This window comes from Anoplolepis gracilipes, chromosome 17 (genome assembly GCF_047496725.1).
Source record: "Anoplolepis gracilipes chromosome 17, ASM4749672v1, whole genome shotgun sequence".
Classification (NCBI taxonomy): domain Eukaryota; kingdom Metazoa; phylum Arthropoda; class Insecta; order Hymenoptera; family Formicidae; genus Anoplolepis; species Anoplolepis gracilipes.
Genome location: NC_132986.1, coordinates 6,348,967 through 6,365,643, shown reverse-complemented (window position 1 = coordinate 6,365,643; position 16,677 = coordinate 6,348,967). Strand labels below are relative to the sequence as shown.

Genomic DNA, 16,677 nt, shown 5'->3' with positions numbered 1-16,677 from the left:
TTTATCTATTCTTTTGGCATAGCTACAATCTATTGTTGAAATTATAATATTAAATTAAGAGAAATGTAAAACCAAATTTTCTTTTAAAAAAGTAACGTTTACTAAAAAAATTCACGAATAGTTAAACGTTATAAGAAAGCGTTATCTTTATTATATATTCTAGAAATAAAATAATAATGATATAGTTTTAAAATTAATTTTAATTAACTTTTATAACATAAATCTCAGTAGTCAGTGCGTTATACAAAAACGTGTACACAAAAATCGAAAGATAAGATTGCACTCGGAAAATAAACACTCTTTATTCCAATACTTTTTATTCTATTTACTTCCTACCTTATTTGCGAAGTCACTCTCTTTAAAAGAAGAAAATCCTCATGGAGAGATTGATCGAAAGCAATGCACCGACGATATCTCGATATTTACTTTCCAATAGCATATCTTCTCCGAAAGCATAACGATTTCTCATACATATACAGTGGCAAAGAATTGTGTTTTGTGTACCATCTGCTTCCATTAAAAATTATCAAAAATTTGCTGATAAAATTTAATTTACATATCTTGCTCGAAATAATGCAATTATTTTCTCTTAATAATATGTCAAAACTCATTTAATATTATTTGTATCGCATAAATATGATTCTAATTAAAGTCTCTGTTAGTATTTTCAAAATTATATTTAGACTTTTTTAATTATTAACAGAATAAATGGAAGCTAAAACGATAATGACTTTGTTGCCTTTACATTAATTCTGAGAAAAAAAAGAAATTCTTTCATATAATTAATTTTACAATTTCATATTAATCTTTCGCATAATTTAATTGCACGGTATGTTACGGTACTTTACTGGCAAATTAGTGGAAGCTGATTAAAAAGGATAATATCTGCTTTAATTTCGTTTAGAAATTATTCTTCCGGAAGCGAAACTCTTTGTGATACTTTCGCAAAGGATTCTTCCATAAATATCATCATATCCGTAGGGAATGATACGGGAGTCGATTCGCTCAAATTCTCCTAAATTCTCGTCCACTCTACACGATCGTCATTCCCAAAAATTATTATAATGACACGTCCTTCCAGTTTCTCCGATAAAGGTTTATGTATAGTTGAGCGAAAATGCCGACAGGTTGTGTTTTATCTCCTATTAACAGCAGTAATATTTGCCTTTCTGTCCCCTTCTCTCCGTATCAAATATTTAAATGGAAATAAGAGAAGAAGAATTTTTATAATATTCAGATATACAGATGATCGCAAAAAACAAACAAGATAGACTGTTCGCAAAGTGAAATTTTTATCTCCAACCATCGATTAATTTCTATTCAAAAGGCTCATCTTGCAAAATGCTTCAGTTATGTATGCGGTTGCGCTTCTTCGCGTAATTTGCACGACGATCTTCATTCTTTCTTTTTATAGCTTTTAATCCCACGTGAAATGCGAGACTTTATTCTCCCAGTTTCTCGCTAACAAATTACGAATATATAATAGAAATGTCATCTTAAAAATATTGTTTCTGAGACACTCTTATTTTTAATTATTTTGATTAAATAGGTTTTTTGATCATTGAAATTAAATGTTATTTCTGAAAAGTGGTATCACATTTCAAAAGCACAAATGGGATATTAAAAACTTTTAGTATATATATTATAACTTTCTCTCTTTCTCTCTCTCTCTCTCTTTTCTCTTTTTCTTTTTCTTTCTGTCTCCCTTCTCTCTCTTTACACGTCTAGCCGAAAAAATGTCACATATAATATGAGAATTACCTGTGAAAACGATATATGGAGAAAGAATGAATTCTGCTTCTTAAATTTGTCTTTCTTTCTTATTAATAAATATAACGCTTATATTTGTGATTGTGACGTTGATTGTTAATTCTTTCTTCAACATTTGAGCGGTCTTTTTCTGTAGGGTTTATTGTTCCTATTCTCATTAATTTTTTTACTATCATTTTGCTTACGTGCTCATTTTACTATGTTTACTACCTTACCATGCAATATCTTTCACTTTGCAAATATTTTTAATGTTTTTATTTCTTCTTTTTATGTGTTCCTTTATTACTTTTAGTACTTTTTTTCTGTACTTCTGAACATTTTTTTTATTTTTGCGGTATCAGTTTTTTGTTTTGGCCTTCTATCGTAGCGGTTGTTTGGCTATTATCATATATTGTGTCTTATTATTAGTAATAGAGACAAGGATTTTCTTATTTCTTCTTGATGATGTTTGATGGAATATATATATATAGCTTTGTATATCATTTTCTGATTCTACAATAAGTACAGCGTCATTCGCAAGATATGCACTTTATGATTACCCAGATGATACCTAAATCCTTTAGATTTTATAGCGACGATAATCTTGTTTATAATAAATGATTAAATAAAGTTAGGCTTAAGCTGTCGAATGTCTGTGAATTGGATTTCTTTTATTAATTGATCGTATGTGAATTCTACGTCAGCAAAAAATTTAATTTGCGGTCATGTTGGAAGCTGCGAAAAACCAAGGGCATTGATGAAAGATTTTAAAAGTAATAAGAATAAAGTTACAAGAAGAAAGAGGTTATTGTTACGCGACATGCTAGAGAGCATACGAGGCTTTTGTCAAAAGAAAAGCACAGTTTATTACGAAATTTATTATCGCGGAATCCATTATCGGACTACAATCGTAACACGAAATAAAGTGTGAGCGTCAGTGTGATCGTGACGCGAAATAAAGGGAAATAATCTCATGTGAAACGAGATATGTCGTCAGTGCAACGCTCGGATGAAAAATAAAAATATCGATTTTGAATATATTGCGCTTAGATGGGAGATCCACTTAGTGCCATTACTCTAACGAATGAAATAAAAGATTGAATCACAGAGATTTATATCGTACGAAAAGCATTCTATGCAACAAAAAATTAAAATAATTCAATTTAGTACGAGATAAAAGAATGAAATTTAATCACTTTTTATGGACTTATTTAATATAAAATTTAAATATTAATATAGATAATAACAGAATATTTTAATAAAAGAAATCGGCTTTATCGCGTATCAATATATTGTTCAAATATATATTGTTTCGTACATTTCTATCATGATAAAACCTATATATTTCGTGTTCATACGTATTATCAATACTGCTAATAATTTCTGCCATTCCAATTCTATCCGACAGTTAATACAACTCAAATTCCCGTTATGCGAATTATAATTTTCCATGAAGAATAATGTACTGGAAATTCGATAAGGAATTCGAGCTGCTCTCGATTTGGCGACTTACGGAACGGTCGTTCCGTTCAGCATTCGGTGCAAATGCGCAGCATATAATTTCTCGCGCAAAGTCGGTCTACTTTGTGAAAAAGACGTTATCTTTAAATTTCGTGAAATTAAATTATCGCGAGCCACCACTGGAAATTATGACGTCGCGGTTCGTTTAACGCGTTCGCGTATCGCGCGCGTCAGCCACTTTTTCTGCGTACGTTTCTGCAACTTCAGCCGCCCACCTTCGTTCAAGATTGTCTATATATTTTCTATTTAATCGCGACGAGGAGATAGTTTCATGCGAAAAACTTCTCTGGCTTCTTGACATTCGTCCGTTAGTTCACTTCGAAAATACTGTCAAGTATGATTCCTTTCCACGTAAAGTTAAACTGAAAATTGTCCTCAACGTCAACAGAATATATTTAACTTATGCTTCTGCTAAAACAAAATTTTAAATTTAGACGTGTTAAAGTTACGAAAGAAAAGGCTATTGAATTATATCGAAATTTTACGGTATTTAGTACGACGAAATCAAATCGATATTATCGTACAAACGCACACCTTTTCGCACGTGACGCGCATCATTATCTAATTAGGCTGATGGAGATTCACATCTGTGAAATCTATGATATCGAATTCAATAGTTGCACTGTAATGCAATATGATTGGACAAAGTGCTACATGAATTTAACATACTTAACAGATTGCTACATCACTGTAGATAAATGGCAAAAGCTTGTATTTGAAATTCAAGGGAAAAATTTACTTTTGCATATTCGATATCATATTTATTCGATTGCAATTAATGAGATATTTGCTGCGAGAATTTTTCAAACAATTGATTGACAATAAAAAAATATCATTTTCATAGTTAATTCGTGCGCTCATAATGAAAGATAGATTTATATTTTATATTATATATATATATATATATATATATATATATATATATATAAATATACATATATATGAAAATATATGTATTTTTATAATATATTCTATATATGCAGAGAGATTTATATTTTATGTTATTTTATTTATTATATTAATTTATTAAAAGAGAGGAGTTTTTATCTTTTTTTTAAATACTATACATTTAAATTATTATTAAATTTATTATGTATATAATAATGTAATTTCGCGAAAAATTTATTAATAATTTCCCACTGTTTAACATTCTTTATATTTCTTTTCGAAATATTCTTCGCTTTCTTTTCTTTCAAAGTTTTTGCATCTCTATATTATTCTTCTCGCTATATTTCATGTGCAACACTAACCCATGTTATATGCACGTGCTTCATAGATTCGTTGAATTGGATCAAGAAAAGAGGCTATGGGAAAGATACGAATGCAATGGTACATCACACTGACAGGTGTGTAGCTGTCACCGCAACGTCGAGGATGTTACTTTATACCGGTAATACGTCGTTTATCTCGCGGTCTATATCTGTCGCAGCTCTACTCGGCAGGGTAGTAGCAGCATAAACCATCCCAGACTTTTCCTTCGTCTCTTCTTCTGTTCGATACATCCCCTTACCAGCGAATTCCCTCGAAAATAGTAACAAAAATACCGGGAAAAACTCCGAGGAAGATCCTTTCATCGAGTATCCTTGGTCACCGCTATTCCTATTTTCGCGTATTCTGCGTTGATCGCAAAACCCAAATGCCGTATATTACGTTTTCTATCTACTCTCTTCACACATCATTTACCGCGCAATCTATGTCCTACCTGGTCTTTAAATTAGCGTAAATTCTATCAGTTCTTTTGATCTGAAATATATTCTTATCGTAAAAGTAATGACTGCCCGGGTATCACGTCGAATTTGCGTGAAGTCATTTGTGCAGCTGCAAAAGACGTATTTAAGGTCGTTATTACCATGAAAATTAATCCAGTTTTCTCGGTACATTAATTAAATTGCGATAGAAATGAAATGCTATTTTCTTGGATTTTTAAATCAGCGTTGTAAAGTTGTATACTTATATTTTTGCAAATAACTTTCTCCTTTCATTAAAATTCATTTACATACGTTAAATATGTTCGACTTTTGAATAAATATTTTTAATGTAAAATATTAATATGAAAAGTGATAAAAAAGTCTTATTATTTTTGCACTCGAATAAACATAACTGTCCATGGTATTTTACGCATGCAATGTATTAATAATCTAATTAATCTGTCATTTCTAACAGAATGTTATATTTTTCTTATGAATTGATTACAACAAGAAATTGCGATAAAATTTAAATTACAACAAAATTTATATGTATCTATTTATATACATATGTACTATATATCTTTGATGTGGTTTTCTACAATAATGCAATCAGTTTGCGTAAAAAATATTTTTCCTACTTAAATTAACGTACGATATTAATGCTTTCGAAAATTAAAAAATAATAATAGAAATTTCAGAAAAAGAAACTTTTTTTTTTAAATTCTCTGAAACAATGAAACATCTGGAGTAATGAAAATATTTGTAATTTGATAATAAAAAATTTTTAAAGGATATATGTTTTTTCACAGATATTCTCAGAATTATATATCTACGCTTCTATTTTTTATACACATATTTATTGTATATCTTTGATGTGGTTTTCTACAATAATGCAATAAGTCTTCGTAAAAAATATTTCTCCTAGTTAAATTAAGGTGCGATCATATTAATGTTTTAGAAAATTAAAGAATAATAATAAAAATTTCAGAGATATTTTTTTCTTGAAAAATTCTCTGAAATAATGAAACATCTGGAGTAATAAAAGTATTTTTAATTTGACAATGAAAAATTTTAAAAGGTATATGTTTTTTCACGCACAACAAATATTCATAGTGTTAAATATATCGTTTTTCTCTTGTATTTATATAAATAAGAAAACTAAAGTGAAAACTTTCACTAGAGTGAAAAAGAGATTAACGTGGCGAATGAAGACCTACGATTCCCAGATATTACAATGTAATCCATTCTTTCGTATAGTGACGCTCCGTTTATTGAAATACTGTGCAACGAAGCACATGTCGCGCTGTAGACTCGTAAAACACGCATGTCATGTATTTGAGCTTGAAAACACGCAACAGCTGGCGAACGCATATGACGTTTCCCGTTTTTCTTGTTTATTGTCAAGGTGCAATAGCGATATCATAGAGGCTCCTTTCACTAGGATCTCCTTAAAATTTTATGCACGAAAGGGACGAGAGATGCTCTTCTCGGAACAAGTTCTAATTAAGAACACTTTGATTCACGTGGATTTAGCACCAGAGAAAAGTTAAATTTATGATGGAATAATTTTGTTACTTTCTTTATTTTCTCATTAAGCATAGAATTGGCGTGAGGAGAGACAGAATTATTTTCCGTTCCCTTTTTTTTTTCGTCCGTATTTAACAGACATTTGTTTCACTCATGCTTGTTATGCAAAATATGTAAATTATGCAATAGTATTAATATTCTGTTTTTTTAATGACTAAATAGAAGCTTTTTACATTTTCAAAAGTTATTAATATCTATTCCGAGAATCTGTCTGTAAATTTTATATGCGTTCTGAGAAAATGTCACGTAATGTATCGTGGAAAAACCGCTCTCTACGTGAATCCCAAGTATGTTTTCGCAAAACTCAGCTTGTTTGCTATATTAAAACTTTTAATTCAATTTTTCTTTGCCCTATACATACAAAAGTGCAATTGCTTGTTTTAATTAATTAATTAGTCTTTTCATTTCGTAAAATGGTAGCGCATATTCAGCAACATTTAAATTAAAACTGTACCGTTCGGCAAAATACGAATATTTTTAGCCAATGAATTGTTAAAATTAAATTTTGTACTGAAGCGTGCGTTATTTCAAAAATTTCAATCTTTGAATATATATTTTAAATTGTACATGAGTTATATTGAGATTATGTTAATAAGTTTAGTTAATGATAATAAATATAACTTTTATAACGTTACTGTTATAATTGATATGAATATTGCCAATTTATAGTAAAATACAAAAATTATAATATTATTAATCGCAATCAATATAGATTTTCATGTGTTCACTAAGTTCAAAATAAATCGCGATTTAAAATAATGACAGTGATTTTGATTGACACTTATTGTAAGAGAAACTTTTAAAGAGAACTACGAGATGAAATATTGACAGTATTTGTACTCCTGAAAGTAATATTGATCAAACAGCCTCTTTAAAAGAACATATATGCGTTTACATGAAAGTAATTAAAGTTTGTTAAGGAACAATGGGGGAAGTTGTTCCGATAAACAAACATCGGCATGTTATCACGTGCTTCCCAATTGCATAATGCTCCCAATTTTTATTCATTATTCTATTATGAACTATGATTTTGCTATTTCGTTTATTAATATCAATTTATCGAGAATGTGTTATCTATTTGCACATTTGGACATTCTAACTTATAAAGGTTTTTATGAGATAATTTTTTTTCAAAGAAAATCGGGTTTTTATCTCATGAAAAACTTATAAATTTCGGCACGTGTGACAGCCGCACCACCGCTAGTTTAGATTCTTTGTTAATGTCATATTTTCGCAGTTTTTTCCGCAGATTATTCGCGAGTTTCACACGTGCGTTCCCCACGCTGATATCCACGATTTCCGCAATCTACATTCTATTGCACAAATGTTGCGTAGGAGTACCGTCAGCTGCGTGATATTACAGAAATATTGTGCGGATCCGTACGATGTTTTTCTGGTTTTTATCGTGCCCGCGCATCGTTTGGTCTTTCCGATTAAGAATGCTGCTCACTCGCGTAACGATTCTGAACTTTGAACTGGAAAACATTGCGCGATTTGTAGTCGAAGCTAAGAACAATATAATTTGACATATAAGATCGAGAAAATTAATATTTTATATTGTTCTATAAATAGAAAAATCATCCAAGTTACCGAAAAACGAAATTTAAAAAAAAATAAATGTCATATATGAAAAATAAATAAAAGAATGTATATAAAGAAAATGTCTCATATAATATTTCTACAAATTTTGAGTAAACTCGATGCGTTGCTTTTGTGTCAGTCTGCTCTTTAAAGATGAAAGATAAATTGTAGGCTTCACGTGAAATATAATTGCATAAATTATGTAATCATATAATTATTATGTAAAAATTATTTCAATTTTATCTGATATTTTTTTAAAAATTGATGCTATACATTTGATTAACGCGGAATGAAATCGAAAGTTTCTGTCATTACATACAATTTAATTCTATTCGAAGACTCAAGTAACAAATGTGAAGATCACGGACGAAGCTCCACGTGGTATCGTCGCGCAATATTATGTATTAAAGATTCCTATGCAAAATTGTGATTGTTACGTTCGCACAGTTTATCTCGACGCACTAATTCAAAGCTAATTCTCTGCATTTTTTATATTATCACCGATCACCATTGACTGCACTTTGACGAATGTTGTTTTCTTTTCTTAGTGCGAACAGAAAATTTAAAGTAACGCAACGAAAAGAGCAAGACGAAAGTCTCGCAAAAACCGAACCGGGATTTAAGCAAAGATCTCATAAACGCGGCAGCCGATCGCGATCTTCGACCGATTTTTACACGTTTATGATCGATAGACACGATTCCGCTCGCACGATTTGACGTCTAGTAGGGCTGCTTACGACGTGAATGCTAGATGAATACTGAGGCACGTCACATCGGGTGCCGGGTTCCAATCCCCTTCTACGTGTGCCTTTCATCCCTCTTCCGGTCCCCGCTACATCCCCCGCTTCACTCCTCTATCAGACGCGCATCCACCCACGCAACTGTTGCGCCCCCGCCCGTTTCTGATCATCCCTTAGCGTTTGGCAAGTCGTTCGGCGAGCGCATGGTAGCGAGAATCGAACCACGTGGACGATCGATCGCGATCGCGATTTTTCTCTCTCTGGTGAAACACTCGCGCAGATGTATAAGGTTGAATGCGATTAATTATCGATCGTTACGGCCGCTAGAGTCATCATTAACAAAGTTAAACGACGATATTGCTACTTAAAAGAATTAATTAAATATATCAACCTTCTGACATTTCAAGCTCGGTTATAGTGCTGCTATAAATTTGATTAAATCATCACTTTTAAAATGACAAACGATCCTAGAACAAGGGTACAATATGATTCCAATTTATTTAATCAACTTTTAGCTATGAAAGCTGGACTAAATAATATTTTTTATTATTTTATTAGAATTTATTGGATAATTAGAAGATACATGAAATTTATAATATTAAGTAATTTTTTAACATTGTTAATAAATTATTAGATAAAATTTGCAAATAATTAATTTATAAAAGTATAGATGTATGTCAACATATAATCTAGATATTATTTATGATTTAAGGATTTTGAGATAACATTTAAACATTTTTATCTTCAACATGTGTGAAATGCATGGGACAAACAAAACGATGCTGATGGCGTTTTAAAGTCGCGACATTTGTGGATAGTTATTTGAACGTGCAAGAAAATTGCAAAATACACATACACACACACACACAAACGTACACACATTTTCGCATAAATTATATCTTGTTGTCAGTTTAAATATTTACAGAAAACAGATTTATTTTTATTTTCAACAAAGTCATAACTTTGCGTGTGTATATCTTTGTCCTTGGCTCTTTAATTTTCGCAGCGCAACGTAAATATGCATTTCTTGTTCACAATACATCAACAAATTAAACCTTGATCTAGTTCTATAAGCTTAATTGCTTAGATGAGGATTTCTAGAACGATTCACGGTATTATGAGGAAGAAGAAAAGAACGCGTTATACAGCAATTACAATTAACTCAAAATGCTAATTTGTTTGTAATTCTGGATTCGAGAATCAGACAAATTTGCTTGGACATGAGTTGGATATTGAGTTTTTTCTAGCGTTAATACATATTTAAATTGTCCAGTAAAATATTTTGTATTTGTAAATTAGTACGAAATAATGACTGAATCATCAAACGCGTTTTTTTTTGCAGTTTGCAGTTTTCTTTATTTCTTTATTATTTTTAATATATTTTATTTACTATATTTATACGTATTTATTATAAAGATAGCAAAAAGTTGTATATATTTTTTAAGTAATGCTGGTTTTTTTTAATTAACAGAGAAACTTTAATGTCATGCTTGATATTAAGTTTCCGATTATTTTCATAACTGGTGCCTACATCAAAGACATGCACAGGCACAAGGTAGAGATTATGAAAAAATGGAAGTATAGGTATATTTTTTGTATGAAAAATATGTTAATCGATAGTTAGCAGGTGCCAGACCAAGAGTGTCGACATCACTGCAAGGTCGATGTCGTACTTTGTAAACTTGGCTCGAACAATGCATAAAATACGTTGGTGCACGTAACTCGCCTTCAGGTCTCCTTCAACTAATTAGCCTAGATTTATTAACAGCAGTTTCGCAGCAGTCGTAGAATTCTTACGACTGGTCGTCTGTCGAGGGCGTTTAATTAATTACTCTCCGTAGGGCGGTGATGGTAATAATGCGTTCGTAATTAGTCGCGTTCGCGCGCGCGTGAAATACCTACGAGCTCGTAACCAATGCGAAGGAGATCAGCGGGGAGGACGTGTGAAAAAAAATTGTCTGTCAATAATTACTTATAACATCGAATTATTTCGCTCATCATGAAAGAATAGAACACTGATCTGTGTGGAAAAGTTTACGATAAGATAAAGATATATGAATATCAAATTTGATGTAAATTAAATTGACAGTGAAATCAACATTATTTTCCAAGTTTTAAATATGCAGCCATTAATATGTGCGTATTTAATTATTAATTTATATTAAATATTGTTTGGACAAATAAACTTTTTCCAATGTGAAATTAGTAGATTTTGCAGAAAGTTACATATAATTGCAAAAAATTTTAGATTGAATTGTAATTTGCATTTGCGCGAAAAAAGCTCCTTATATTAAAGTTAATTTCAATAGTTTTCGTACACATCAATTGGTTCTCAATCAAATTCGAGTATGATTTTCGAATGGTATATGACGTCTCGGGACGTACAAGGCGTGACGTCCGCTGACAATTTCATGAATAATTGAACGTGTGCTTTAAGCGGATCGTGACGTATTGGCGGGGTATCGGTTTGGCTGCAAACAGAATATGCTAGCCAGCTGTCTGAACTACTTGATTGATTAACAGTTTGCGTTGAATCTTGAATCGCGTATTACAGTATAATTTGTTTACAATAGCTTGATAAGTAATATTCAATACGTTACGATTCAATTGAATAAGTTATAAATTTATTTGATAATGAAAGACAAAGAAACTGTGCACAGATAAGACACGCTCATCTTGCAAACAGTATTCTAAAATAAACTGACATAACTTAAAATCCGATTAAATCTTACCGAAATATCACGTCTGATCACATTATCTGGTTCGCAATTTTTGCGCTCTTCGCTATCAATGTCTACAAGATCAAGATTATTTAGATTAAATTCATTAAAACAAGATTATTGGATCGGGATTAAATATCTCGTAATGCATTTTAAAATATAATAAGAATTAATGTAAATCGATTTTTCAAATTTTTTTCGTGTTTGAGTAATACAAGTATACATTACATTATATATGCACATATTTTATTGATTCTATTTTATTATGCATATTTGATATACCGTACGTAACGTTTCCTTGGTGTATTTTTGGTGAACTTAACTGTGACAAATTGAAGATGAACTGCTGTCAATTTACTCACATCAAAAAATTATATAAACACAAATCATTTAAAAATTCACACAAGAAACGATTAGAAAGTATTCACTTTATAAATCACCGGAATATATTAAATTCTATTCAAATTACATTTATTATTTCTTTTATTAGGATTAATATCGCTATTTTCGTAGATCGACATATAAAAATAATCCGTGAAAGAACAAGGCGTGACTAACATTGCGTAACGAAAATTTAGATAATTTATCACTCGGATCACGTATCCGTACGTGAGTATCACCAGGCATGGTAAATGCAAATCTTGCAAATGTTATTTTTATGGCGTCAGGTCGCGACATAGATATTTTTCGGCGCTTACAAATGATCCAGACACAGCAAAATTACTCAGAGTAACAAATATTATTATCCTTAATGCACTAATTATAAACGTATACAGGATAGTGGAATTTAAAGTTCCACGATTTTAAAAGATATTTGAACAGATAAGTATTACGCGAAACAATATATTTGATTTTGAAAATATTGTACATATCAATGAACTTTTTTATATAGAAATTTTTTTTATAATACTCTTCTTACTTTTTAAAAACTTAAGATCACACACAATCTTTTTAGTATCGATAAAATCACATTACATTCATAGGGAAATATTCATCTTAAAAATGAACTGTACGATCGTAAAATTCGTGTTCTTTTTTTGCTGACGAATCAGTAAGCAAATTAAGAACTAGATAAAAAAATCGTATATGGAAAGGCTATCTTTAACATTCCGCTAGATCATCTCATTAATGCGTCATCACGATTTTTTTTCGGATGGTTTTTGTATCTGTTCCAATGATACGAAAAATAATCTCGCGAAACGAAATCTAATTTTTCGTGTTGCAATTAAAAATAATTTAATAATCATTTTTATCTGATAATTACATCTAAAAATTGATTATAGAATTATAATCTCTCGAATGAAAAGCAGAAGAGTGATTTTCTCATCTATTGCATTTATTTGTTACGCGAAATTTAAATCAATATGAAAAATGAAAGAATTTGTAGATAATTGTCAACAATTTTTTAATTATTAGTTTTAGTTTACGTTTGCAGAATAGTGATATAGAAATTAATGAACTCGAATTCAAATTAAAGTCTCAAAGATATGTGCATATGTGTGTATGCGTATATACATGTAGATCGAGAGAGTGAAAGATAGATTATTGCGTATTTTCACATAAAACTTTACGATATAAACTGTCAAGTAAATTATCTGCATCAGTAATATTCTCTTTTTTTAGAGATCAACTTTCGCTCGATCGATTAATTACATTAGTCGACGAAGATAAAGTGCGGCTTCTCCACGCGATAAATTTTCTGTACCGTCACGTCGGAAGTTGCTGATCAGCAAGCTTAAAATGGGCTTTAACTTCATAATAAACTTTTAACAAAACAATCTATACATAATTTAATTGTCTCATAAATTTTTATAAGTATATCTTAATTTTATTGATTAACAGAACGTCTGTTGAAATACAGTTTAACAATTACAGTTTAGCACTTTTTAAAGTTTTAATCTTCTTTAAATGTTAATCTAGATCTAATTTGGTAGAATAATAAGTGCTTTAATATATTTCATTGGTATTATTTATATTATTTGTATGCTGTGCTTTTGTGAAGCAGATTGCGATGATTGATAAAAACGTTACTATAAATAGCGTAATATCTGATTGCTGATTTCTTTTTTATTAATTGTGTATAAGGAAGGTTTCGTTTTATTCAACAATTTGTCAAACCTTATTACTCTACTCTCTTTAATGTCTATCAAGACTCGCGACTGTCGTGAAAGTGTTTAAACACTTACATTGACGTAAGGATCTTTAAGGAAGCAGCGATGAAGTTTGCGTCGATGATGAAATGTAATTACGAGGAATTCTAACGAAGCTGCCGACTATGCCCTGGGTGAATAGGAAGGGAAACAACGCTTTTAAGATTATAATGAAAACTGCTATAAACTTGTCGTAGAACCTTCCTTGCTGCCACTCGATTTCGTCTTAATTGCGCGCTTTCAGGTTCTTCTTCATCTTTATTATTCTTGATTTCATTCAGTGTTGTGCCAATGATGGTATCATTAACGCAGTAAGCATGTATTTGTATATATTTATATAAGACTTCTCGAATTCTTTTTTGTATGAAAGCAATACGAAAAGCATTATAAGAGAGTAGCTACTTACATATACTTTACATATATCAATACGTGTTTAGAGATGGGAGATTTCTGATATTATGAGAGCGATAAAATCATTATCCTCGAGGCAAATGTAACTTATACATCATGTACGCCTAAGTCAGGCGATTAATAAAATTTAACCTTCCTTAATTGCTTTCTAGCAATCCCCGGAAATAAATAGAGATGTTTGCGAGTGTCGGTCTGACATTATTATTCTTGCATGAGAAAAACAGATAAAAAAAACATAGCGTCAAATCAGAGCGCTGGAAGTCATTACAGAAATCGACGGCTACCGTAACGAGGCCATTGCCGGTGTATCTTCTCAATTACGTAGGAAATTACCTGCATTCTACGAGCGTTCTTATTTAACGTTATTTCTCCCCTCCGTGCTTACAGTGTATGCGAGGAAATGTTGCGTCGTTACGGCATGCAGAAAGACATTTTTTTTTGCGGTATTCTCTGTAGAAGGATATCCGGTAACCGGATTAAAAATAGACAGCCACTGCTTTCGCGACGCTTCCGTCGCGAAAAAGATCGCAACGCCATACGTGAACGGTCGTGATTCTTTAATCACGAGTGCTGAAATTGCGAAACACGATTGCATTATTACGCGCATTACTCGTCGCGTTCTTCTGTCCGCGACACATGCTCGAATAAAAAATCTGCCGAGAGTGCGGCAAGCATACATTCCGCGCGCATGGTACTTCGATCATCGACCTATACATACATACATACATACATCGTGGATTGGAATGCATCTTTCGTCACGTAAATGAAGTGAAATCTAATCTAAATATTCGAAGATTATACGATAAATAAAACACATGATTTTGATTATATTCTGGAGAAATCTGACTTACGAAAGATTTATATTATGTATTTAGTTAATTGCTATTTTAATTGTACAAATCTTATATTTGGAATTCCCTTTTTGTGTCATATTACTTCTGTCATATGTTTAACTACGTGAAACTGGAGATGGAATAACAGGTTGGCATATAATCGTTGTTTTTACACCACATGATTCAATGACGTAATACAGTATTATATATTCTCAGACGAAACCCGAGGCGAATATCATCATTAGATGTTTTGAATATTGTGGATAATTAAATATTCAGCAGCATTGTTTTCTTTTCGCAATTAAGCTGTTTCTATTTCAACATACTTGTACTTATCGGTGTTATGCAATTATAATTGGTTTATATAAACTAATTTTATCATTACACACATTATAACTAATTTAATTTAAATTACTATTAGTAATATATATTAATTATTTCATATAATAATGATTTAAAGATGTTTTGTTATTTTGAAGGGCAAATGAAATTGACGTTACGGTAACCGTATGGTTGTTATTTATAATTCAATAGCGCGGTTAGTATTCTTTACACATGTTTACGTCACTGCTTTAAAATGCAATTGATATCTGTGTGCGCTTGGCGAATGTAAATTGTTTCGATTTATACAGTCAAGTGACAAGACTCTCTGAGGTAACAAAAAATATTGGCACTGAGTATTTCAACGTGTATGCGAATATATAGACCGATACGCGACATTATTATATTATGTCAAAAAAACAAAAATCTCGGAACCTGTCGGAATATTGTAATTCATTTTTTCACCATTATAATTGTTTTTTTTCTCAATATATTCAGTTTTATATTTTGTCGCTAAAACAAAATTATATTTTAAATTATATATAATCTTTTATATGTATCAGAGTTTACAAATTATCGAATTACCATTAATATTGTGTCATTTTATTCTACAAATATTATTTTTCCACAAAAAAAGTTAAAACGTTCAATAAGTTTTTCTTTTATATACCTATATATACATATAAATTTATGTAAAATTTTTTGAAATAACATTGAAGGAACAAAAAAACATGTTTAAGAATGATACAAATATATAAATTTAAAAGATAAAAGATATTCAGAACAATCTTGAAAAACTGTTTTTACAATTTAATAATAATGAAAGAATTTTCTTAATGTGTTTACATTTGCGTCTAACTGCACTAACGGAACAGTTGATTTGCATGAACCGTTGGCGTATATCCGTTGATAAATCATTAACTTCAATGACAGCAATCCAAACCGAATTCAGTCGAATACGAAGAAATATAACGCAGCGCACACATTTTTTTTTTAATATATTACGAGAAAAATAAATGTTCCTCCTTTACTTGAAACAATATATAATTTCCTTTGCCCTTCGGAAAATGCATATGTAATTATATACGTCTTCCGCTTATTAATTACAGGGTTTCATTATAACGCACAATGAATAAAAGTTTAGAATATGATTGCTTTATTAATAGTATCTCGTTAGTCTCATTATCTAATAAGCGAAATACGATAATGTTAAGAATATGTATAAACTACCTCGATCTTATATTTTCCTTGAGATTATATTTCTACGTGTGTCATTTAGCGATTAACATGATACCTGATATGTTTGTCATCTTTATGTAACGTGACAATTCTGTTTATAATAACATTTACATATCAATTTTTTATTTCATCGTTCA

General features: G+C 30.7%; 1 protein-coding gene across 7 annotated transcripts in view; it reads right to left on the bottom strand.

Moving 5' to 3' along the window:
* LOC140675177 (uncharacterized) overlaps positions 1–16,677 on the bottom strand; it is an 80,029-nt gene that overhangs the window by 50,110 nt on the left and 13,242 nt on the right. For 4 of the 7 annotated variants that reach the window (XM_072909339.1, XM_072909338.1, XM_072909336.1 and 1 more), the window contains exon 1: positions 8,446–8,898. The exons of 1 other annotated variant lie outside the window; for it this stretch is intronic. The gene's annotated coding sequence lies outside the window, so the exon portion shown is untranslated. Of the gene's footprint in view, positions 1–336; positions 2,936–8,445; positions 8,900–16,677 lie in introns of those variants that run through there. 2 more of the 7 variants (XM_072909344.1, XM_072909343.1) reach the window with 2 other exon arrangements.